Raw genomic sequence first — 26,462 nt, 5'->3', positions numbered from 1 at the left:
ATTGTTTATATATTAAAAACCATAGTTCCTTAGAGCAAAATGATCTCTTATAAAAACTGTATGCCAGCGAGATGTTTGCCATATATCTGTTAAGGTCATAAAAACATTCCCTTAACAGATTCAACAATGGATAACTTTATTTGATGATTCTTGATTATAAATATCAAACAAGACACAAAGCATGTAGGCATATATTTTCCAAAGGTGTTTACTATCATCAAGGAGGTTGCCCAGTACAGAGTTCAAGTAGAAGACAGATTCCATATAGATTGGCTATTCCTAATCTGAGACCCACAAATTTCAGAGAATCTGTGATCCTGAATGGAAAATAGTCCTATTTTTGCTAATTTCTTTCTGAAATTTAGTATTCCTTGTCATTATTTAAGAATATTATTCTAAGAAGGTGTTCATATGCTTTTATGCTTTTCTAGATTACCAGAGGAGTCAACACACACATCAATGAAACCTCAGAAAATCTACTATAATTGGAATGCTCTAGATCTCAGTTGTTTGTAGATAATATGTGTTTATTGTGTCAAGCCCTAAAATGCTACCGAGCCTTTTTAAGGGAGCTTTCAACCTCTCAAAGGAGTTTGACTTAAGAATATATGTTGTTGTTATTCAGTTATTTTTCAGTAGAGTCCAAATCATCATGTCCTCATTTAGAGTTTTCTTGGCAAAGATACTGGATTGGTTTTCCATTTCCCACTCCAACACATTTTACAATTGAGGAAACTGAGGCAAACAGTTAAGTGACTTGTCCAGGGTCATATATGTTCCCCCCAAGGAACTTTTATTGGCCAGAGCAGGATCATTGTTTACACACACACACACACACACACACACACACACACACACCAATAAGCAAAGTGTGATGGCATGACATTCAGTCCAGGGTTATATATACTAGTAAGTGAGTCCAGATTTGAATTCTGTAAGTTTTCCTGAGTCCAGTCATCTCTTTCCACTGAACTACCTAGTGGACTTAAGAATACATGAAGGAAAATTGCTATCATCCTTATGTTATTATACACCCCCCCCATTATTTCTAATGCTTAGAATCCCTAGTTTCTTTCAAAAATTCGCTCAATCATAATTTCTACAAGGAGCCCTTTGGATCACTAATAGCCATCTTGTCCTCTCCTTCAAAGCTTCCTAAAGCATTCATTTCTAAGGATAACCTTCAGCTACTCTGTATGTATCATATATATCTATATCTATAGATATAGATATAGATATATATACCTATGTGTCTGTATACATTATCTTCCCAAATAAGAATGCAAAGCAAAGACTATTAAACTTTATATGCTCTTAAGCTCTCAGCACAGTGCTTGGCACATAACCAGCACTTAATAAATGCTTGTTGACTATAGCAATCACCTGCTAGTTGCCCTCTCTACCTTGTCTCTCCTCATTTCCATTCATTTTCCATACAGCTGGCAAACTAATCTTCCTAAACTGCAGGTCTGACCATATTCATCTCTCCCCCATTCAATAAACTCTAGTGACACCCTATTACCTCCAGGACAAAATATAAAATACTTTCTTAGGCTGTGGAGTACCTCCATTGTAGCATACCAGCCCCTACATACAATTCTCATGTGGGTTTAATCACCTGAGGAGGGAAGCCGAGAGCTGGAAAGTAATGGGTTAAGATTAAGAACTAGGGAAAGTGAGGCATAGATGAAACAAGGAGACACAGCGCTCAGGAGTCGGAGAGAGTCCAAGAGAGCGGACTGAGCAAGCTGCACTGTTTATTATAGGCTTCAAGAATGGGGGACTTGCGGGATGTCAATCAAACAAGGGAAACAACAGAAGTATTTGCAAAATATTGACAATCAATTGCAAGATAAAGGAATGGATAGCAAGAGCAGGGTGCTCTGGAAAGAAGCTCCCTTAGCTGACCTTCTTCCTCCAGAACCCTGGCTCCAAGCTATCTGGATGCTAAATGTATATCTTTGACATAACAAAGAACTTTTACAAATCGTTTGCTAGCTTTCAGACTGCAGATAATAATAGAGGCTTAATTTTTATCTTCCATCCAATTTAAATCCATCCAATTTCAAGATTCCAAAATCAATCATGTGAAATATTAGAAATATATCCATAAGTCTGGTCCATGAACACTCTGTTCATTAGAGTTAGCTTTTGAATACATCTTTAATACCTTCATGATTCATTATAACTGGAACCCTTCATTCATCATCTAGACCCTCCCAACCTTTTCAGGCCTCTTGTACATCACTGTTGTTATATGTAATCTACAATCCAGTGACATTGGCTTCCATGTGGATCCTTGAACATGACATCCCATTTCCTTACTACATACATTTTCACTGGCTTCACCATGATTGAAGTTCTCTCTCTTCTTATGTTCAAGTCCTAGATTTCCTGGTTTCTTTCAAGTCTTAGCCAAAGTCTTATCTTCCACAAGTTCTCCTAAACCCTTCTTTTTTAATCTTACCTTTTGTTTTAGAATGGATATTAAGTACCAGGTTTCAAGGAAGAAGAGTGGTAAAGACTATGCAATTGAAGTTAGGGGATTTGCCTAATGTGTTTGAGGCCAGATTTAAACCCAACACCTTCCATCTCCAGTCCTGGTTTTCTATACACTAAACAGCTGTCTCCCTCCTAAATCTTAATGAGTCTTCTTTCTAGCTGCTCCCAATTTGCCCTATGTATATATCTTATTTGTTCATGGTTGTTTGCATATTACCTTCCCCCATTAGAATGTGAATACCGTCCTCTGTATCATGAGAATTTATCACAGTTTCTAGCATATGGTAGGTGTCAAGTAGGTGCTTGTTTGCTATATTACTATGTGTGAGAATTACCTAAAGGCCAAACCCTGTCATGATAGTCTGTTGAATTGGTTCATAGGCACATGTGCTTGGACAGACGAGAGAGAGGAAATGAGTTGTGCCTAGATTTTAATAGAAATAATAAATTAATCTGTATTACATTTGGCAAATCAAGCAGCATTTTCAATGACCCAAACTATTCCCTCTCCAAGAATCCCATCTTGATCATATTCTTATTCTTTTGTTGATGCAATATGGTAGCAAATCAAGGAAAGGAGAGTTTTCTATTACCATCTACACACTGAGGTTAGCAGTCCCCTAAAGCCTAAGGAATGAGAATCTAAGGATTATTATATGTTTTTAATTATTGTTGAAGATTTAGCTTCCTGCTCTGTAAAAGGAGGGCTAACTGAATCTCAGTGAGAATCTTCTTGCTTCTCAAAATTCCAGACCTCCTGGGGTCCCACCCCCATAGAGGAGAAAAGATTCAGCAGCCCTTCAGCCTGCCACTCTTCCTTGAGTGCAAAACCTCTGTCAGCCTGCCACTCTTCCTCTGTCACAACTATTGTGTCTCTTCATATCCTTTTCCCTCCCAACTGGCCTTGCTCTTCTCTTAGTAGACTATATTTGTATTCTGTTTCTGCTTAGCCTCATTCCTCTTCTAATGTTCAGTTTTCTCCCCTTCACTCCATTAAGATCTCATTAATATTATTTTTAGTGCCAACATCTGTGCTAGACCCTGACCTACTACATTATTACAAAAAGCTAAGTGCCAGATACATGGTTCATTTTTGTTATAAGGCTATGAGGACACCCCTGGAAGATGAAGGTCTTGTCTTCCCCAGGCTTCACCCTCAATTTCTGTGATACATCCTTAATGCATTAAAGTAAAATTAAATGCAGTATTTAGGCTATGACACTGAAGGCTTACTATAGATGTTTTCCTTCCACATTTATTAATACATTTTAAATACTAAGTGTAAATGCCAAAGAATCCTATGCCAAGGCCTCTGATAAATAAAGTTTCATTTGATTGGGAAGAGTGTAGATAATATATGTAAAAAGATATATTTTATTTTAGAGCTTATAAAAAGTTAAGGGAAACATTATGTAACAGCTTTGGATTTCACTGCAGTAAGAGACAAATTATCAGGAGATCGTCCTTCTTAGGAAGTCTCTTTTTCTTGTACCCTTTGTTTTTCTCCTTCCTCCCTAATGATTCTATCTCTATTTCATTTGCTTTTTCCTCTTCCTTCTCTTACCCTTCTTAATTAGGCAGACATCCATTAAGGCTGTTATTGGTCCTCTTCTTTTTTCATTCTATATCCTCTAATTTCATTCATGAGGAATGATATTTGTAATCATATTCATTCCTAAATTTTTAACTCTCAATCCTATTCTGATGACTCCCAAATCTATATTTTATATATATTGATGTTTTTATATTCTTGTTTTATCTATATTTTTACATTGGACTCTCAAGCTCAAAAGATACATTTCCAAGAATGTCCTAGATATCTCTATTGGAATGTCAAAGTAGCTTCTTCAAATACAACAGGTCTGAAATAGAAAATATTATTTGACTCTTAGACTTTTCTTTTCTTCCTGGATTCCTGTCTTCATCAAAAGTATCATTTTTTCATGTTTCTTTTACAATAGAAAAAATAGACCCATAAAGGTTGTGATTCCTTCACCAAGTAACATAGCAAGCAAGAAGCAAAGATAAGATTAGAGAAGTTTTCTTAGCCCACCTTATCCATAACTCTTTCCATTCTACCATCCTGTCCTGTCAACAACTATCAGTTTTGACAGGAAAGAGAGAGAATTGCCAAAACTGTAAAGGTTTTGGCCAAACTGTAAAGATAATTTTTAGTGTCTTGATTTAAATAAAAAATAAGTGGTCGCCATAGGAAAATTCCCAAATATGAAAATACCCAAGTCAACTGGGTTTTATGGATATTTTAATTAATACAAATGAAGGAATTAAGGAAAGGGAGAGAGAGAGTAGAGAGTAAATAGTATGAAGGGCCTAGGCCATTAGGCCTGAGCCTTAAGAGAGACTAGTCAGTCTTTAATCACTCACCACAAGATTTGTCCTAAAGCAAAACTCCAGTCCACTGAAATCCTCAACTCCTGAACTGAGTTCAGAGACCCAGCTCCTCCAACTAACTCCAAACTCCAACTAAGTTCAGAGAACCAGCTCCTCCAAACTAACTCCAAACTCCCCAACTAAGTTCAGAGAGCCAGCTCCTTTTAAAGAGAAATTTCTCTTATGTCACCTCCCCTAAATTTTCACATCTACCAATCACAGTAGATGTTTTCTCCAGGACTGACCATTCTTAGTTCATATCTTTTTTTGTTATCACCTTCTCTTAGTAGGCTAAAACTTCACACCTCTTGCCTTTTGTAAGTTGCTTGACCTTTTTAGTGATTAATTTAACCTTTATAGGTACTTAGCACCCTTTTGTATTAGATCTAAAAATAGACCTAACTTAGGGTTTTTGCTTCACTATAAGTATAAGTTGGGGACTTTTCATTGTTCAGTAAAGAATTTTACAACTTAATCTTCCCCTAAGGCACTGCCTGAACGGGGTGGAGTAATTTTAAAGTTCTCAATATATTCCTGACCAAGGACCTGCATTGTTTAAAATGGGGAATAGCGTAATCAAATCTTCTGAAGTAGAGTCTGAGGAATTTTAAGATTCATGATATCAAAGTTAAAAAGATATCTGTAAAGATCTATTAATTTTTTATTTGTAGTAATGTGGCAGAATAAATAAACTATTGCTTTAAATGAGAATACAAACTTTAGACTGAGTAGTTCTGGAGAGTTTATACCATTTCTTATAGTAAGCTAATAAAAAGGTATCTGTTAGCTAATTTTCACAGCTATGACTAAGTGGGGAGTTTTTAACCAAAAAAAAGTGATAGAGGCAATCACAAAAGATTCAATAGATTATTTTAATTACAACACATTGAAAAGATTTGGCATGAATAAAATTACTGCTATAGAAGAAGGGATGTGTTTGCTTAGGAAAAATAGTCTTTGCATCAAATACTTTGAAAATTTTGATATACAAAATATATGGCATAAAAACATTAACTTGGTACTCTACCTTTTTCTGGCTTAACCAAGACCAGTTTATTACTTATGTATATAAGGGAAGAACCAGATTATGGATATGCAACTGGATTCCATAGTCAAGTTCTTCAACCACGTTGATAAATGCTGATCAATTTACAAATGATTTGAGAAGACAAAAGTTAAAGTTGTGGGTAAAAGACAAGGAGAATTTAGTAGAGTTGGAAAAGTGAGCCACAGAGGTAAAAAACTGATGAAGATTAAGTAAGTGAAATACAGTGACTAAATTGTTACTAGAAAGTTCTAGGAATAATGGAAGTGTAGTTTGAGTTGTTTTGTCAAAAAATTAACTTTCTACCCCAGGGAACACATGTCTCTATAGTTTCTTCTAGTTAGCAATACCTAATCCATGCTTAGGCCTTTTCAATATGTTAAACTCCCCAGAAGCACAATAAATAAGACAGGCTTAGTGCCCTGGTTCTACAATATACAAGTTTTATAAACAAACATATGACAAGAATCATTACCCAGTGGATAAGTGTTCAAAGAATATGAACAAGCAAGTGAAAAAAAGAATTCTAAATTACTATATTGTAGAATCTTCCAAAACACAATAAATAGTGTAAATCAAAATAATTCCAATGTTTCACCTTATATTCAGCAAATTATTAAAAATGACAGTAAATGGAAATAGTGCTTATAGTGATATATATATATATATATATATATATATATATATATATATATATAGTCGCATTGGTTTATATAGGAGCAAGTTTTCCTGGGCTGATTTTTTATGTCTTTTAGTTAATATTATTATCATTACTATTTGTTATAATGCATAGCTTTCTGGGGAGAAGGGGAAGGGGAAAGAATATTCTAAAATTAAGAGGATGAGAAAAAAAATTTAAATCAATAATTTCCTTAAAATAAACTTAAAGAAGGTAGAACCAAGATGGCAGAGTAGAGTCAGGAGTACCCCAAACCATTTGAAGACCCCCTTCAAACCACCTTAAAATAAAGCTTCAAAATGAATGCTAGAATGGTAGAACCAACAAAGGAATGGATAATACTTTTTTTCCTGCAGAAGACAACTTGGAAGATAGGAAGGCAAGTTTTTTTTTTTCCATTGGGATAAAAGGAAAACACAGTCTGCAGTAAGGCTACACCAACAGAGAAGGTCAACAGCAACCCACTCCCCCTACACACACAGACATACACACTGTACAAGCTTCTGAATCCAGGTCCAAGCCAGCAGCAAAACCCTGAGACTCTACCTAAGCCGACATTGGGGCACTCCAGTGCCCACCCCTAGAAGTTCTGAGTCCTAGAAAAACCCCCTAATGCTCATGGTTGGTACAAACCTGTGGTGATGCCCTTGGTGAGGCCTGGAGCTCTGGCACAGCACAGACCACAGTGTGCCTGGCCTGTGCAAACAGAGAATGGGGCCCATAGTGAGACTCTAAGCACCAGCACAAGCCTGAGGTGAGGCCCAGGATGAGGCCCTTGGTGAGCCACCAAGCATAGCTCCAGCCCACAGTGAGGTTCTGAGCCCCTGCAAAGTATCTGGCCTTGCAAAACAAGAGTAGGCCATGAGTGTGTCTGAATTAGCACTGCGAGGCAAAGTCAGAGCTTTCAGCCCACATGGCCATCATATCATCTTGGAAGAATTAAAAAATGGAGACACCTAGAACAAGATCTGAGGGTAGTGGCAAGCACCCCCTTTACCCTAAGAATAGAACTCACCTTTAAAATAAAAATAAAAGTCAAGAAAAAGGAAATGAGCAAAAATCAGGGGGAAAAAAACCTAATAGAAAATTAGTATGGAAACAAGGCAGAACAAGGCACAGATTCAGAAGAGGACAATTAAAGAAGCTACATGTAAAACTTCAAATAAAAATGGGGATTGAACTCAGGCTATGGAAGAGCTTGCAAAGATTTTTTCAAAGAGATTTTAAGAGAGATAAAGGAAAAATGAGGAAAAGAAATGAAAGCAATGCAAGAAGAAAATAGGAAGTAGAGAGAGAAGAAAGGAAAGGACACAATTTGGATATTGTAATTTCAGAAAATGTAGGCAAAAACAATGTTGACATTTTAAAATTCAACCTTAAAGAACTAAATGGAAAGATAGCTATCTCGTATAGGTAACTATTTACTACCTTACTGATCATTACCACTAAATTTCCCCCCAAAAGTATTTAATTATTTGTCTTACTTATTTTATGTATTCTTACTTAATTTTGATGAGGCAGTTTCTTTTCTCTATACTTCAATGGTTAGTATTCCCTCAACAATACAGATTGTGACTTACCTATACCTGCCTACCTTTCAAACTACCTTTCATACTCTTATCTGTGTCCTCCTATAAATCTGGCCCAGGGAGTACCATTCCCAGTATGCTGGGGCTTCCATCTGTTCTCTTTACATTGAATAGAAGATATATTTGGATAACAGACGATTTTCCAGTTATCCCTCACTCTAATTACAAAATTAGTATATCTTTTCTGCTCATTTATTTCTTTGATGATGACATCCTTTGTGCCATTTCCATATATTTCCTTATTTGAAATGAGTTGCAAACTAATCACTTCTATTACAACTTTCTCTGTGGCTATTTCGGTGAACTTCAAATTCATTTCTTTGGAGACTACAGTATCCTATGATTCACCACTTGAGAGCATCACTGGAAGAACACTGATGTTAGGGAAAAAAAAGATTGACATCTGTTTCAAAGAGAAGTTTTTAGTCATTAAAATAATTGGCCATTTTCCCAAATGTAAACCAGATTTCTTTTCTCCTTCTGTTCAGTTCTTGGCCCAGATCATTCCCCATCCCTGATATCCATTATGATGGATCTACTTAATGGGCTATCCATCTAGCTACATATCATAGCCCAAATGATGGGCATCCTTTCTCTGCTTGATCTTTCCTATATGGATTATTAGGTCAAATTCTTTTGAGTGATTATAGATCACAGTTAGAAGGTTTTGGAAAATTCTGGGGTTGATGTGATTAGTGCAATGTCATTTTTAAACAAAACCATCCTGAGGACATTACCTTCAGTAAGGTAATATGAAATCTGTGCCATAATAATGGCAAATATCTTTGGCAAGGACCTGTCTCCATTATAGGCTTTTCTTGATATTAATTATCAGAGGGAACTAAACCAACATTGTCTCTGATGTTACATCTTTCAAATAATCTTGCCTAATTTTGACATTTACCTGAGAGATAATTCATTGGAGGAAAACCTAGTGTGGCATTTTGTTCTTTTGAATGTTACATAAGTATATACACATACATGCCCATGTATACATAAACACATATACATGTATTTAAACATATCAATATAGAGTTTGTATACATGCATAATATATGCTGCATATATCACATGTATGTGCATATATACATGTGTACATGTGTGTATGGTTATACACGTTGCGCATTGTTCAATCTATAAATTTATTAAGAATGAGTGTATTTATAGTAAATTAACAGAAAGGACAGTAAGATCATGTATCTCATACATCCTCTGAAACATACCTTTGCCCTGTTCTGCCCCAATAAGAGGTGCTTGTAATTAGGACAATTACTGATCCAGAAAGGAAAACTTCAGAGGAAAAAGAGGAACTTAAATCCAAAATAAGACCATAAGCCAAAAGCTAAGCTGGGTTGGGAGTCAGAGTTATTGTTGGTTTTTTATTTTTATTTATTTATTAAAATTTTTTGAAATTAATTATATTTTTCCAGATTATATGCCACTACAATTTTTAATAATAATTTTCTTATATTTTTCAATCCATTTTCTTTAATTCTTCCCATCCTTCCTCTCCTCCAAGACTTCAAATAATATAATATAGAATATACATTTGCTATTATGCAATACATATTTTCATGTTTGTCATGTTGTGAGAGAAGACATATACCACTTATATAAGAAAAATACTTATGGAGGAGATAAATTGGAAAATGGTATATTTTGATTTGCATTCAGACTCTGTCAGTTCCTTTTATGCTGGTTAATAGCGTTTTTCATCATGATTCTTAGAGATGTCTTGGACTCTTGCATTCGTGATAATCGTTGAACATTATTGCTGTTCCTGTGAGTGATGTTCTCCTGGTTTTGCTCACTTCATTTTGCATCACTTCAGAATAGTTGTCTCATTTCACAGCTCCTCCAAGAGTGTATTAATTGTCCTGATTTTACTATATCCTCCCCAGCATTTTTGTCATTAGCCAACTTTATAGGTGTGAGTAACTCAGTTATCTTAATTTACATTTCTCTGATCAAAAGAGATTAGGAACATTTTTTCATGTGACTAAACATATTTTAATTTCATCACCTAATAACTGCCTTCTCATATCTTTTGACCATTAACCAATTGGGGAAGACTTTGAATTCTTATGAATTTGACTCAGTCCTATATATTTGAGAAATAAGATTCTTGTCAGAGACACTTGCCAGGTTTTGTTTCCCTTCTAATCTTGACTGCATTGGTTTTGTTTGAAGCCAGTGTTTGTGCAGAGTGGAAAATCCAAAGCCTTGTTCTTAGTATGTTTCAACATGCTCAGAGTGATTATGTATTCTGGCACTCTTTAGAGACTATCCTGCTCAATGAGTTGTGATCAGAGGAGAATATTACTATTAACAAGATGAACTTCTGTTTCCTGGAAAATCTTGGGGTCATTAAAAAGCATGACTAAGATGCAACACTATATAAATAGGAATTATACCTAAGAAGCTATGCATAGGAAGTCACCAAAGCACGGGTGAGTGAAAAAGAAGATGGTGTGGTCATGCAGTGAAGTGAGAAACAACCAGTGGTTAGCTACACTTTGCTCTGTGATCCTTGTGATGTTGCAAATGCATAAGGAAGGCTTCTAGCACATTGGGTGAACTAGGAAGACCTAGAAAAGAGTACCCCAAGAGAAGCAGAGGAGTTGCAATCTGTGTAAAGAGAATCCCCACATCAGTGAAATCACAGATTTTTTTAGTCTTAAAGAATCAGAAAGAAATCTACAATGCTGATAAAGGAGTGGCAAATTAGGTACCAAAAGTAGATGTCTTAAAGGGGTGATTTTTTGAAGGAAATAGAGACATCGAGGGTTGTCTTAAAAAATGTCAGGAAATGTGCCTCCAAAATTCTAGTGAAATGATGGATATGATCTTCCTTTGTGACGTTTTATCTTCATAGGACAGCAGTGTGTGCTCTCTGCTCTCTCCTTGCTCAAACCTACCAGTGTGTGGTTATTGGCCATTGGCCATTTTATGTCTCACCTGATTCAATCTTTCAGATGACCCTGTGGCTTGGGAGAACCTTGGTTCATAAGAGTATTTTTGTTTGTTAAATGATGCTATTTCAGAATCAGTTATTAGTTGCCCAGACAGTCTGTATTCATTGTATCATATAACAAGGAGTGAGAAGATTATATTCTGAGTGTGATTGAATCTGTAATCTTGGCAAAGAGCTGATGAGAATCAGCAAACAAAATGGGATTGTCCATAATGCAAACTCTCAGAATGCATATCAGCCAAAGTAAAGAAGTATTCACTTGAGGTTGTTTGCTTTATTCCCTAAACCAACAACAAACAACTGAAGGAGACACATAATGCTTGACATATTCTTTCTTTCACATAGGTCTCACTTCATGTTAAGAATTTTTTAATATTATATTATGTTTAACAGAGCATTTATGTATATACTGTGGTTTCATTTTGACAATACAAGTGAAATGAGAAGAAGAGAGAAGTCAGGTCAATAAGCAGGTGCTTTAGAACTAACATAAAGAAGATTTGTAAGGCGAATATATTCGTGGAAGTAATATTTAGAGCAAGAGCAAGTCTGCAAATCACTCATCATGGGATGGTGATGCTATAACTACAGGAAGTCTGGTTGCCAAGTTTTGGATGAAAGTATCCTTTCATAAGGGGCAGGTAATAATAATAAAAAGAGACCTTTCCAACTAAAGGAAGTAGGGTAATGTTCAACATTAAAGGGATATTTGTCCTAATGTTAATTGGAGCAACTTCCTTTTGAATTAGGATCATAAGACTATAGATTTAAAGCCATTGGAGATCTCAAAGATCATCTGTTCTGATCCTATCATTTTACAGTTGAGGAAACTGAGGATCCCAGAAAGGTTATGAGACCTGCCCCAGATTACAGCAATAGTGGCAAAGCTCAGATTCAAACCCAAGATCTCTAATGATTCTTTTCATTAACAGTCTATGTACAGAATTAAATGGAACCAGAAGGTAAAAGGAAATTATAGCTAAATGGGAAAATAGTCTTCTGGTCATTATCTTGAGAAGCAAATGAAGGGTATAGTAGAATTGGTGTCTTCATGTGCCCAAAGGCAAGAGGAAACAGTGTTTTCCAGGATATTTGGTAAATTTCTGTGGTGGTGTTTATAAGTACAAGAGGAATTACTTTCATGAAGATTATTGTAGATTATATACCATCACATGTTGAACCTTTTGAAGATGAACAAATAGAAATACTCTACAAAAAATTTTGAAAATATTTTCCAAAACCATATAATATAGGTTTTGACACTCAGTACATCAGTTTGAAATAGAAGGGAGGGAGTATATTTCTAAACAGCGAGAGGCACAATGTTGGTGGTCACTGGGAAATCCCACTGGATGAGGGACCTAGAAGGTGGAAACTAGGGTTGGGAGTAAATAAGAATATCAAGGGAGATTCTTCCCTTTCTTTAACATGAGATTGATAAGAGTTTCGAGGAGAGATGCTGACAATTTGGGCCAACATGTCAAGAAGATCAAATCAACCAAGAGCAAGGAAGAGCGTGGGGAGTCATAACAATCTAGATCAGAAGAGGAAGCTTGTTCTTGTTCTCTGAAGAGTTTCCAGCTCTACTTTGGGAAGTATGAGTGCACAGCTATGTGTAATGCTGCAATTTTAAGGAATGTAAGGCACTCTTAGGGGAAGCGAGGTGGTACAATGGATAGAATGCCTGGCCTCAACCTCAGACACTCACTGTGTGACTCTAGGCAAGTCACTTAACCCCACTTTTCTCAATTTCATCATTTGTAAAATGGGCTGGAGAAAGAAATGACAAACCATTCCAGTATCTTTACCTAAAAAGTCCCCCCACCCCCAAGAATCACAAAGAGTCAGACATGCCTGAAAACAACTAAAGAGCAATAACAAAAGGACTCTTTGGTGTTTTGAGTCAGTATAGACTGTGTTCAGGAGGCTGCAGGTTTAGTGAAGAGATAAACTCTTTTTTTTCTTTTGTTTCTTCAAACCAACTTGAAATGAGGCCTCTTGAGAATTAATCGAAAGTATCCTCACCAAAAAAAAAAAAAAAAACCATAGTTGGACTACAGAAAGAATATTTTCTTAAATTTCAGCTTGCTTTAAGAAAGTAATTCATTTTCTTATAATTCTATATATTTTTCTACTCAACCACATCTCCAAACCTGGGATTGATTTAGATTCATTTAATAATGTGATTGACACCAAAACACTATTAGAGCATTTGCTTCCTCAAGTTATAGCACTAAAACAACGCTAAGTCACCAGGAATGGACCTCATGAATCTTCCCTCCTGCATGAAAGTCAAGATCTAGATATGCAGAGCAGGTCATGGTTAGCCCATCCATCTCTAGCCACCTCTATTACAAACTCATTCCTAATCATCTGGTCTTCAGTAGTAGAAGTCATACCCTGGAAATAAGAATTATGTACATGGAAGCTAATAACTCTGTAGCCCAAGGAAAAGTTTATGTACAGATAAGAGATAGAGAGGATCATGGGAAGAAAAATGAATAATTTAGATTTAATGAAATTAAAAAGTTCTGAAAAAACCTTACATATCCAAAATTAGGAAACAGAAAATAGGGGGGAAATTTTATAAGATATTTATCTAATAAAGGTCTCATTTCTCAAATATATATAGGGAAACAAGCCAAATTTATGAAGTAAGAGCCATTCTCTAATTGATAAATGGTCAAAGGATATGAAAAAACAGTTTACAGAAGAAAAAAGTCAAAATAATCAAAAGTTAAATGAAAAAATGTTCTAAATCACTAGTGATCAGAGAAATGCAAATGTCTGAGGTACCACCTCACACTTTTCATATTGGTTAATATAAAATATAAAGAAAAAATGATCAATGCTGGAAAGGACATGGAAAATTGGTACACATGGATGGAGTTATGAATTGGTCCAACCATTATGGAGAAAAAATTTGGAACTATACCCAAAGATCTCTAAAACTGTGCAAAGATAAAAGGAAAAAGAAAAGGACATATTTGTACAGAAATATTTATAGCAGCTCTTTTTGTCATTGCATAGAGTTGGAAATCAAGGCAATACCTTCAATATGGGAATGACTAAACAATTTGTAGTAAATTATTGTGATCGAATACTATTGTGTTATAAGAAGTGACATGCAAGCTAGTTTCAGGGGGAACCTTTATGTGAACTGATGCCAAGTGAAGTGAGTATGACCTAAAGAACATTGTAAACAGTAAGAAAAATATCATAATAATGATTACTGTGAAATACAATAACTCTTATCAATACAAACATCCAAGAAAATTCCAGAAATCCCATTATAAAAAATGTGATCTACCTCAAAAGAGAAATGATGAATCTTGAATACGGAGTGAAGCACACTTTTTTAATTTCATTTTTCTTGCTGGCATTTGTTTATATTACAGCATGACTAACATGGAAAAATGTTACAGTTTTAATTCGTGATCAATGCTTTTCATAGCAACATCAATAAATAATCAAAACCAGCATTTCCTTTAGCTATGAAATCATCACTATTATACCATTCACATAATTTCCAGTTTATAATACTGTTAGCATGGACCTGATTGATTACACCTCAGAAATATTACTTCATCTGACATCAGATATTCATAAAACCCATTAATGACAATTCAATGCAAGGGGAAAAAATCACCACTTTAAGCATTAGCAGACCTCTTTAAACCACAGGTTCCTAACTCTTTTTAAGTATGTCTTTGGGAGTCTAATTAAACCTGTTACTCTTTCTCAGAATTCTTCTGAGTCAACAAAATAAAGCATAAGATTACAAAGGAAACACATTATTTTGAAATGTAATTATCAAAATATTTTTACAAAAATTTTTAAACCAAATTTATGGACCCCAGGTTAAGAATCCTGATTCAGAGGAAGAGACTACAACTTGCCTTGATAACTGGAAGTGTTACATTTAGTGAGTGACTGCATTTTGGCACTCATTTTCCTCAACCATAAAAAGAAAGAATTTGAGCAAGTGATCTATAAAATTCCTTCTAATCATAGTATTTTACATTCTTTGAATCTAATTTGTTCTTTATAGGTCTTGCACTAAAAATGGCCTTTATAATTTTTAACCTGAGATTGTCTTACTATAATGTATCCTCAGTGCAGACTCATAATTTATCTACACTCTCAAATAATCTCTTTCCTGTAATATAATCCTGTTGTAAAATGGCTTGCTTTTAACATGTATGCAGATAAAACCCTTCTGTTAGAGCCTCTCTCTTGATACAAATGGGAAATTTTCTCATTCAGTTGGCTCATAGGTCCTACCCATGAACACTAAGCATGAGAGTTCCTTTTTTAGGGGCCCTCAGCCACAGGTCAGGGGTCCTCAGGTCACTTTTTCTTGAAGGTGAATTTTTATGGATTCTTCCAAGATTGAATGTAGGTTCCTTAAAGATAGCTTCCTTGATAACTTGCTTTTTTCTTCTTTCCTCCCTTCCATTCTCCTTTTCTTCCATCCTTACATTCTTCCTCCTTTCCTCCCTCCCTTCCTTCCTTCCTTCCTTCCTTCCTTCCTTCCTTCCTTCCTCCATTCTTTTCTTCCTCCCTTCCTTCCCTCCTTCCTTCTTTCTTCCCTTCCTTCCTTAGTTCATTCCTTCATTCATTACTTCCTTTCTCCTGCCCCTAATTTTGGTATTCAAGTTCTATTATACTTAATAAATGCCATCCACAGCCAAAGAAGAAACTGTTGGAATCTGATGGCAGATCAAAAGCACTGCATCCTTCACTTTATTTCCTTCAGGAGTTTTTTTTTATTATTATATAAGTGATATGTCTTCAGGCATTCATTTCATGAGGAATGTGGAAATACTTATTGCATGAAAACATTGGTATGATCTATATCAGACTGCCATTTGGGGGGAATGGGGAGGGAGGGAGAAAATCTGAATTGCAAAATGCAAGAAAACAATTGTCAAAAATTGTTTCTACATGAAATTGAAAAAATAAAATTTAATTTAAAAAGAGAACATGGGTCTTCTCACTCCTAATAGAGCATTCATTCTATCATGTCATGGAGCCATTCCTTTGGTGAGTCTTTCTGACTTTGAAACATTGCCTTTACTCAGGATTGTGAAGAAAGACTGCTTCTAGTTTCCTAAATAGTTCCAACCTCAAAAATCAAAATAGCATCTACTGTGCTTGAACAGTGGCAAAACTTTCCCTATGTGGTAAAATCTATAAAGGAAGAAGATATGTGGATATAATGTAAGACTCCTGGAGAGCTTTTACCACCTTTGTCCTTCACATCTCTGGTCAAACCTGTGCAGAAGGGAAAAAAAAAGAAAGGAAAAAAACACCCCTCAGAAATCCTTTTGAAATTTTGTTTCTGCACAGTATGCATAAAGTTGGGCCATGGTTCAAGCTCAAACTGATTAGCTTCTGGCTTTATGTACCAGATTTTTCACATTGATTTCAATAAAATATTGACACAAATAACTGGCTAAGGAACCAAGGAGTGTTTTTCCTCCTCCAGCCAAATCCATGTGGGAGATCTTCTGTTCATCACTCCTAAACCAAAGACCACATTCTGATAATTAATCATTTTCACAGAAGGCCATTACTTATTTCTTCCCCATCTGTGTGATCAAACTGTCCTCATTCACCTTTAACCTCTCTTCCATATGCAAATAAACCTGTTAATCATATCTCATCCAGCAGTTGTTTGTGTATTTCCCTGAAAAGCCTGAGGTTCTTTTCCACACGTGTATGGAATGCCTTCATTCTCTTCAGTCTGGCTTCTGACCTCATCTTTCAACTTAAACTGATCTTTCCATTGTTACCAATGATTTCTTAATGCCAAATCTAATGAACTTTTCTTAATCATTTTCTTGATGTCTCTTCAGTTTTTGTTATTGTTGATCACTATTTTTTCTTGATATTGTCTTCTCTCTAGGTTTTTGAAATATTACTTTCTTCTGGTTCTTTTCTTATCTATATGACCACACCTCAATTTTTTTTGTGTAATCTTTATTCAGATTATGACCGATAACTGTGGTTGTCTTCCAAGGTTCTCTTCTAAATCCTCTTCTCTTTTCTCTTATTACCATTGCACTTGGTAATCTCATCAGCTTCCATGGATTCAATTATCATCTCTATACACATGATTTTAAGATCTACTCACCCAGCCCTAACTTTTCTCCTGTCCTTCAGTCTCATCTCTCCAAGTGCCTACTGGACATCTTGAACTGAATACACTGTAAATATATTAAATTCTTATTCCTCCTGCCCAAAACTGTCCCTTCTTCCCAACTTCCCTATTGCTATTGGCACCACCCAACTCTCTGCCCTTCAGGCTCACAACCTGGGTGTCGTCTTCATGTTCTTGTTCTTTCTCACCCCTCCATATTCAATTTGTTGCTAAATCCTATTGATTCTATTCTTGCAACATCTCCTGTACATGTTACCATCTCTCCTCTAACACTTCCGCCTGGTGGAGACTCATCACTTCATGCCTGAAATACCGCAGTAATGTTCTGGGTGGTTTCCTGCTTCAATTCTCACTTCACTGTCTTCTACTTTCCACTTAGCTATCAAAATAATCTTCCTAATCATTCCTCCCTAGTCAATAAACTCCAGTGGCTCCTTATTATCTTTTCTATTTGTTTTTTTTAAACTTTTATAATCTGGCACCTTCCTATTTTTCCAGTCTTATACTTTGCTCCTCCATATATATTCTTTAATCCAATGACTTTAATCTCTTTTTTTTTTTGGCTTCCCTATAACAAGAGACTTCATCTCTTGATTCTATGCATTTTCACTAACTATTCCCCAAGCCTATAACATTCTCCTTGCTTGTCTCTGCTGTCTGGGTTCCCTAGATTCTTTCCAGTTTCAGTTAAAACTTCACATTCAGTGAGAATTCTTTCTCAGTCACCATTAATGCCAGAACATTACCTCTTAAATTATCTCTAATTTACCCTTTATGTATGTTATTTTTAAATAATTTTTTATACATCATCTCCCCAATTAGATTGTGAACTTCTTGAAGTGAAGATCTATTTTTGTCTAAATTTGTATTCCAAGGGTGTCTGGTACAAGGTAAATGATTAATAAATGCTTGACTACATATGCCTTTGAGGTTCCTTTCCTTTTATAAAACTCACCTCTACTCTGACTCCTTCTCAACTACCCTTCTGGTTCTGATAACTATAATCATTCTCCTACAGTCTTCAGCACATGTTCATCATCTATACTAAGCTATAAATTTCATTCAATTATCTTTTAAGTGTCAATTTTATTTTTTAATCATTTAAAAATCTATTTTCTCTGCTTCCCACTCCCATATGTGGGAAAAGAGGGGGTAAACTGTTGTAATCGATACACAGTCATAGAAAACAAATTTCTGCATTGGCCATCTCCAAAACTTAAATATTTCAAAATGTTCCCTTCCCTTAGACAAAAGCTCCTTGAAGGCAAAGCAGAGACTATTTCACCTTTGTTTTTGCCTCTACAGCTCCCAGCATAGTATCTGTCATTTAAATACTTGTCAAATTGAATTGAATCTATTATTCTTGATGATGTCTATCTTACATATCCTATTGCTATTTTGGTGCCAATTTCCCATCACATTTATGATTTTTGTTTCCTCTAAAATCTGCAATGTTTACAAAAAACTGAGTCTAATTTTCTTCTTCTCATACTAGAAAACACTTAACTGCAAGGTTTTAGAAAATCATTATTTAATTAATTCCTCTAGTTTTTGACATGCCATTGCACCAGGACCTGATGTCTCATTATCGAGTTAGTTTTCCAGGCCCACAACTACAAAATCTCTTTTCAGAGATTTAATTCACAAAACAATTAAACTATGAGGAGACATTAAATTCGGATTCAGAAGAATTGAAACATCCTAGGAATTTGTTTTATTTTCATTGTTCTATTTACTATCAATTTCTTCTCATTTTTATGAAGCAAAAACGTACTTAGATAGTTAACACTCTATTCATTAAGATCCAATACAATTGGTATTTTGAATTGAAGACAGGGAAACCTGTGATTAGAGACAGCTTGAAATAAGGGCAAATACTCTCTTGCATTTATACAATTTTTTTTTTACTTTAGAAACTGGTAAGGAAGCACTAAGAAGTAGCCATAAAGTTATAATCTTGAAATCAAGATGTGAATTCAAAATCTATCTTTGACATTCTTACTAGCTATGTGAATTTATAAAAGTTGCTTAGATTCTATGTGTCTCAGGCAATTCTCTGGGGCCTACTTTCTGAAGTCATAGATGGGATGCCATTTGAATTGGAGGAAGGAGTTCCTTATTTAATAATAAAAGAGTGTGTTGGCACATAAGTATAACTGCAACTCTATAATTGCTGTTTAAGAATCATAATAGAAATTAAGATGTTTAAAGGGTTCGAAGGATCATTTTGTCCAATCTCTTCCCTTAAAAGATGAGGAAATTTAGATCTTTAGAGGTTATGTTATTTTCCCAAAGTCATTTTAGTTAGTGACAGAACAAAAACCAGAACTTCTAGGTCCCAATCTAGTGTTCTTTAGAGGGCACCAAATTATATCTAAAAAGTTGCAAAAGGCAAATATCAAATCACTTCTCCACTTGTCCAGTATGAATCTTTGAAGTTGATATGATAATAATTGATAAAGACAATTCTCCAGAGAAACAGAAGAGGCTTAATTGGCACATGTAATAAATTATTAATCATACTCTGAATGGTACCTTGTCTAAAGTTCATGCTAACATATATGCTAATGGTATGAGAAGACTAGAAAAATTAGTAATGTATCCTGATTGAGATTTCCAAATAAGGTATATTTATGTAAACTAAAAAGCTTTCCTTCATTTTTGAGGCATGTAGACAAGAAAGGTTTTCACACATATTCTTATCTTCTAAGGTAGTAAGATTGAAAACCTTGCTTTTTATTTGACATGATGGTTCTCTAAGGCTTGGTAAGAGAGGTTATATTATATTGGTCCATTGGTCTCAAATTAAAAGCTCCAGAGCCTATTAGTTTTCTCAGCATAAATGAGCCCATACCTACTATGTATGCTTACTATAAATGGGTAACTCAAAAATGCATTTAGTTTAAGAATTGCAGATACTTAATTTTTTTAAACCCTTACTTTCTGTCTTGGAGTCAATACTGTGTATTGGCTCCAAGGCAGAAGAGTGGTAAGGGCTAGGCAATGGGGGTCAAGTGACTTGCCCAGGGTCACACAGGTAGGAAGTGGCCGAGGTCAGATTTGAACCTAGGACCTCCCGTCTCTAGGCTTGGCTCTCAATCCACTGAGCTACCCAGCTGCCCCCACAGATAATTAATTTTAATGAGGGTAATGGCAATGAGAATGGAAAAGAGGGTAATGGGGGAAAGACTGTAGCCCCCAGTTGTGAAAGGAGGCCCTCGTAAAATCAAAGCCATAGTTTAGAAGTAGTCAGACACATAGCTTCACACCTCCCCCAGCATGAAGATTTAATCCAATTCCTCCCCAAATACTGAATGTCCTTCCAAGAAATTACTGATGCAGGAATTCTATGAGAAACTCTGTTAGATGGTTACAAAATTGACATGTTGAATTATCACCTACAGAAAACTCTGTTTAGAACCACTAAAATTATCTAAATACATTGTCTCTATCTTATAAATCATTACTAACCACTGTCCCAGCAAAAGACTTACCTAATCCCTTAGCCCAGTGGTTCTCAACCTTTCTAATGCCGTGACCCCGCAATACAGTTCCTCATGTTGCAGTGACCCCAAACCAAAAAATTATTTTGGTGGCTTCTTCAAAGCTGTAATTTTGCTACAGTTATGATTTGGAATGTAAATACCTGATATGCGTTATGTATTCTCATTGCTACAAATTGAGAGGTTGAGAACCGCTGCCTTAGCCCATGTCATTTTCTCTAGAAGACTGTACCCCAAATCATTAAACTTTGTCACTGATCAGCATGAGGACCTTTGTGTCTGTCTGTAAATCTGTCTTTTGACCCTCCTGATCCTAATTCCATTTCTCCTACCTTGATCCTCAACCCACAAATAACTTGACTGACATCTTACAAAAGATGTCAAAGATTTTGCCAAAAAAAAAAAAAAGAATTGGCAGCATTTGGTGACCAAATATATGTAGGGGCCAATGGAAGAGAATCAATCTGAAATCTAGGTTCAGATCCTGAATAAATGGAGGGATGGAGATGATACTGACATAAATAGAAGATCTAGGGACAGTAAGCAGTTTTGGAGGAAAGCAAGCTTAATTTTTAAATGTATAGAGATAGTGTTGAGGGGATAGAAAATTCTCTGGTGTAAACTCAGAAATCAAGAACTCTTGATGCCAAGGCAGAAGAATATTCAGTCAGGCAATAGAATGAGTAATAGAAAATATCTGATAGGGGAGAGATAGTAAAGTGTAAGACTGAAAATAGGAAACAGGTGGAAATAACAGAGAGAGGAAGCAGATAAGTGGACACTTCCTATCTGTGTGACTCTGGGCCATTCACTTAACCCCAGTTGCTTAATCCTTATATCTCTCCTGCCTTGGAACCAATATTTAGTATCTATTCTAAGACAGAAGGTAATGATTTTAAAAAATAACAGAGAAATAAGCTCAAGACACACTGGTAAGGTAATCTTTGGACAATGGGCAGCATAAATTGAAAACTAGTTATGAGATCTTTAATCTCAATCGGAGGATTGCAACTTCTAATTGTCTCAGTCCTACTGTCCTCTGCCCCACTCAGACTACATTTGGAGCATAGTGTTAAATCCCTGATTTTACATTTTAGAAAGATCATTGACAAATTTCACTTTATGCAAGGAGAGTAATCTGGACAGTGAAGGACTTAGACACTTCCCAAGTGAGAAATGGATCAACACTTCAATTCAGCATGTATCTATTAGGTGCCTATTGTATGCAAGCACTGTACTAAGCATTAAAGATACAAAGATAAATAAAATCGTTAGATCTTCTATTCTGCTATGGAAGGTAGGAAAGGAATTCTATAACATTTAAAGAGATAATTCAATAGAATTTGAAGTGGGAGAGAACATTAACTATGAGAAGGATGAAGAAAGGTTTCCTATAGGAAATAGTACTATAGGAAACTGAGCCTTGAAAGAACTTAAGTCTTCTAAGAGGTAAAAGTGAAGTTGGAGGAAATTCTAGGTATGCTGACTAGCCTGTGACAGAGGCAGTAGAAGAAGATGGGAAAATGGGTTTGGGGAATAACTAATAGGCTAATTTGTCTAGAACACAGGATGCATAGCAGGAAAAATGCCTTGAGCAGAACCTGAGTCTCTACATTGTCTTCATAGACCTGACAAAGGCGTTCGACACAGTGAACAGGGATGTATTGTGGGTGATCCTCAGCAAGCTCAGTTGCCCAGCAAAATTTGTCAAACTGATCCAGCTCTTTCATGTTGACATGACAGGGGAAGTCCTATCTGGTGGAGAGACTTCCGATTGCTTCAACATCTCCAATGGCGTGAAACAAGGTGTGTCCTTGCTCCAGTACTATTCAACCTATTCTTCACCTAAGTATTATGACATGCTGTGATGGATCTAGACCTGGGTGTCTACATCAAATACCGACTGGATGGCCTCAGCCTTTGGACTTCAAAGCCACATGAGGGTACACCATAGATGAAAACGCACAAAGACAATAGTCATACTCAATCACCGAGAGATTACCACTATAACTATACTATTGGTACTCTGGTAAAGTCATCAACCCCTTCTCATTGCTGGCATTGTTGATTTAAGAGGAGCAAGATATCTAGAAACAGGAATAAAGATTGGGAGTAGGATATTAAGTGGAGATGTCTAGCAGGCAAATGAAGAAACAGGAATATAGGATTAGTACTAGAGTCTGAGCTAGAGGTATGCATTTGGATGGGAGTCAGTATTGAATCTATAGGCTTAATAGTTGAAAGCAAAGGAGTTGATGAAATCTCTAGGGAAATAAAAAGATATATATAGAGAAAAGAGCAAACTATGCAGCATTGAATAATAAAATATTTTAGGAAATGGGAGCTTCCATAATAAGAATATAGCAGATACATGAAGTACTTTTTAGTTAATAAAGGGCTTTCCTTGTACTGTTCAGGAAGGACTTCTTAAAGTAAACTTCAGATGTTTTATTGCTGAAGGAATTCCAAAACACAATGTTGTGCAGTAAAAATAATGTTGGATTTCATGTCAAAAGACAATGGTTTTCATTTATGTTTCACCTTGAGCAAGTCACTTGACCTTAGTTTCCTTGTCTTTTAAACAAGGAGGTTGGGTTAGGTGACCTCTCATATCCCTCACAGTTCTAAATCTATGATTCTACGATCCTTCTGGCAGAGATCAAAATTTCTACACATTTCAGTAAGCCTTTTCATTACTTTTTGCAGCCAAAATAAATCAAATCCTATTGGCCAACTTCCCAGTGATGAATCTTTCCAAACAGCTTTTATTGTCCAACAATAGCTAATCCATTTAAAGACTATCCTGGAAGCCTTTCTACCTGAGTGGTACCTGCTGTGGCTTAAATAACTGAAATTACATTAGTGAACCCAAGTTCATTTTCATGTTAAGATGAGATGTTGGAATAGGATGTTGAGGAAGGAATACAAATATTGTTATCATTTTTATGAAGAAAATGAGAGAATCGGAATCACAATTGAGTGGTAGAGGGAATTGAAGGAACTGCACTAACTCCATCTTGTGACTCAATTCTGAAGCTAGCTCAGTTCCCTTTTTATTCAGTTAGGGATAAAGTCTAATTTCTGCTTGTGAGAAAGCTATGTTCAACTATGGAAACTGTGAGAAAATCTTTTATAGTGTTTGGACCTAGTCCTGCATGACTGGGAAGATGGACCACCTCTCCAGAGACTGATGCGAAGAAATTTCTCAAAATTATATATCTCAAGCAAAGCATATGTCTTATTCAAAAAACTGACCCCATACTGGTTTAATTAGTCATTCTTTCCATATTCCTTTGATTGAATACAGATACATGGGGAGAGTGGGACACCTTTTTTTCTGATTTCAGGGAATTATACCTGTTTACTCTCCCCTTCCCAATTTGGAAAGTCCCTAATCTTTCTTTCTTCCAATTAGAAATCAGAAAAAAAAATATTTTGTATCCTAGTTTATATCTTGGCTGTTGTTTTTTTTAATCAATTGGCCTTATTTTATTGTTTTAAATTCATAAAAATCTGTCCCCTTCCCTCATATACTGGGTCCATTGTCAAAGCTGAGTATCCTGGCTCCAATCTGTTTGGCAATTGGCATGCACGCTTTTCTTAGTAAATTGATATTTTCAGAAGCTCAAACCTTTGCTTTCCCAATCACATCATCTTTTATCCACCACAAAACATGAAGTGCAGACAAGATATATAACTTCTCTATGACCTAGATAAAAAGTGTTAGTCCTCAAATTTAGGTCTTTTGACTTCAAGTCTCATGTTTAACATATTCTGCAATGGTCCTTCTACTGTAGAACTGAAGTGGCAGACAGGAATAAATTGTATTAGAAGGAAGAAGGGCAGCCAGTGAAGGAGAAACATAAACAGCAATCAATAGAAGGTGAATTTGATTTCAATGACATGAACACAAACATAGTTTAGGGTCATTGGAAACAAGAGGCAAAATAGTTTGAAGAAGGAAGGAGTAGTCAACAGAAGCTAATATATTTAAAAGTGCAAGAGTATGGATTTTGTAATGAAGTAGGCAAAAATGCTCAGTGACATCATGAAGACATTGTATCCATGGGGCTAATTTGTAAAAACAAAGCATACATCAATCTATTACTTTATTTTGTGAATTATGGCCAGGAGTGGTCTTGTTATCCTCCTATTATTCAAGATTTATTGAGTCACATTCTGGCACATAATATTTTATCAGCTGTGCCAGAGATTTTTCAGAAAACAAAGAAGACACAATCCTAGGACAGAATGTATCTAAAGTATTGAAAACTAATGTTCCTGGCTACAGTAAGAGATCAGTCACTGTTACATGTCACTTGCTTTGATCAATCTGTAAAACAAAGTTTACAATTCCATTGATCCCAGAAACTACAAAAGAATTGGAATGCTATGAAATGAATTATCTCATATGGGAGCTATTTATTTATGGTACAAGAACCCCGCCCCAGCAAAGGAAGAGACAGGATCATAATTTCTTGCTGTCTTTCATCTCCCTATTCTCACACTGTCACATTAATGTATTGGACACATCCCCTTTCTTTAAAAAAAAAAGGGGGGGAGGGGGCAGCTGGGTGGTTCAGTGGATCGAGAGTCAGGCCTAGAGACAAGAGGTCCTAGGTTCAAATCTGGCCTCAGACACTTACCAGCTGTGTGACCCTGGGCAAGTCACTTAACCCCCATTGCCTATCCCTTACTACTCTTCTGCCTTGGAGCAATATTGGCTCCAAGACAGAAGGTAAGGTTTTAAAAAAGGGGGGGGGGGGAATGAAACTATTATTAGACTACTTTCAACATGTTAACTTCATGAGAGAGAAAGTTTGCCTGGGAGCTTATTGAGAATACTCATTTTATTCAATGAGCTGTTAGTCTATTTATTAAAATAGAAGCTCAAAAGTGGAGTGTATTTTATTTTCTTAGGACACAGTGCTTGCTCTCTATGAAGCTTAAGAAAACCCTACTGGCTTGGGCATATATACAACTGCCACAACTTTTCCCTAGGAAGGGTACAAGAAACCTTAGTGAAGACAGCTTATTTTTAAAAATTCAATTTTTTTCGGTCTCTTCCACCCCACCTTCTCTATACTTGAGAAGGTAAGAAATACAATATCCATTATACATATGAAGTCATGCAAAACATATTTCTGCATTAGCTGTGTTTTAAAAAATACAAGTAAAAGAGAAAAAATATTTTTTAGTCTACATTTGAGTCCACCAATTCTCTGTCTGGAGGTAGATACCATTTTTCATCATGAGTATTTTCAAATTGTGAATGACCATTGTATTGATCAAAGTTATTAAATTGAGGACTGATTCTAATGAGCAAATGACTCAACTCTAAAATTCATTCAGCTCCTTTTAATTTAATAATATTAACTGCTTTGTCACTGTGGAGTTCCAAGCACATTTTCTCCTAGATTTTACTGTACTCTCTCCCTGTAGACACTTGAATTTCAGCATAAAATAATTAGGACACTAAGGATACTCAATTCTAGAAGACTGCAATTGATTAACATAATTTGCACTTGGGAGCCAGATTCATAAATGATTTTCTTACTGTTCATATCCATCCAGCGATCATGTGGATATGCCATATTCTATTTGTAGTACTAC

At 35.7% G+C, this 26,462-nt stretch overlaps 1 long non-coding RNA gene across 1 annotated transcript in view; it reads right to left on the bottom strand.

The window, feature by feature from the left end:
- LOC130455127 (uncharacterized) overlaps window positions 1-26,462 on the bottom strand; it is a 91,218-nt gene that overhangs the window by 13,606 nt on the left and 51,150 nt on the right. The window lies entirely within an intron of this gene.

Source organism: Monodelphis domestica, chromosome 1, assembly GCF_027887165.1.
Source record: "Monodelphis domestica isolate mMonDom1 chromosome 1, mMonDom1.pri, whole genome shotgun sequence".
NCBI classification, from domain to species: domain Eukaryota; kingdom Metazoa; phylum Chordata; class Mammalia; order Didelphimorphia; family Didelphidae; genus Monodelphis; species Monodelphis domestica.
This window is presented reverse-complemented; position numbering and strand designations above follow the sequence as displayed.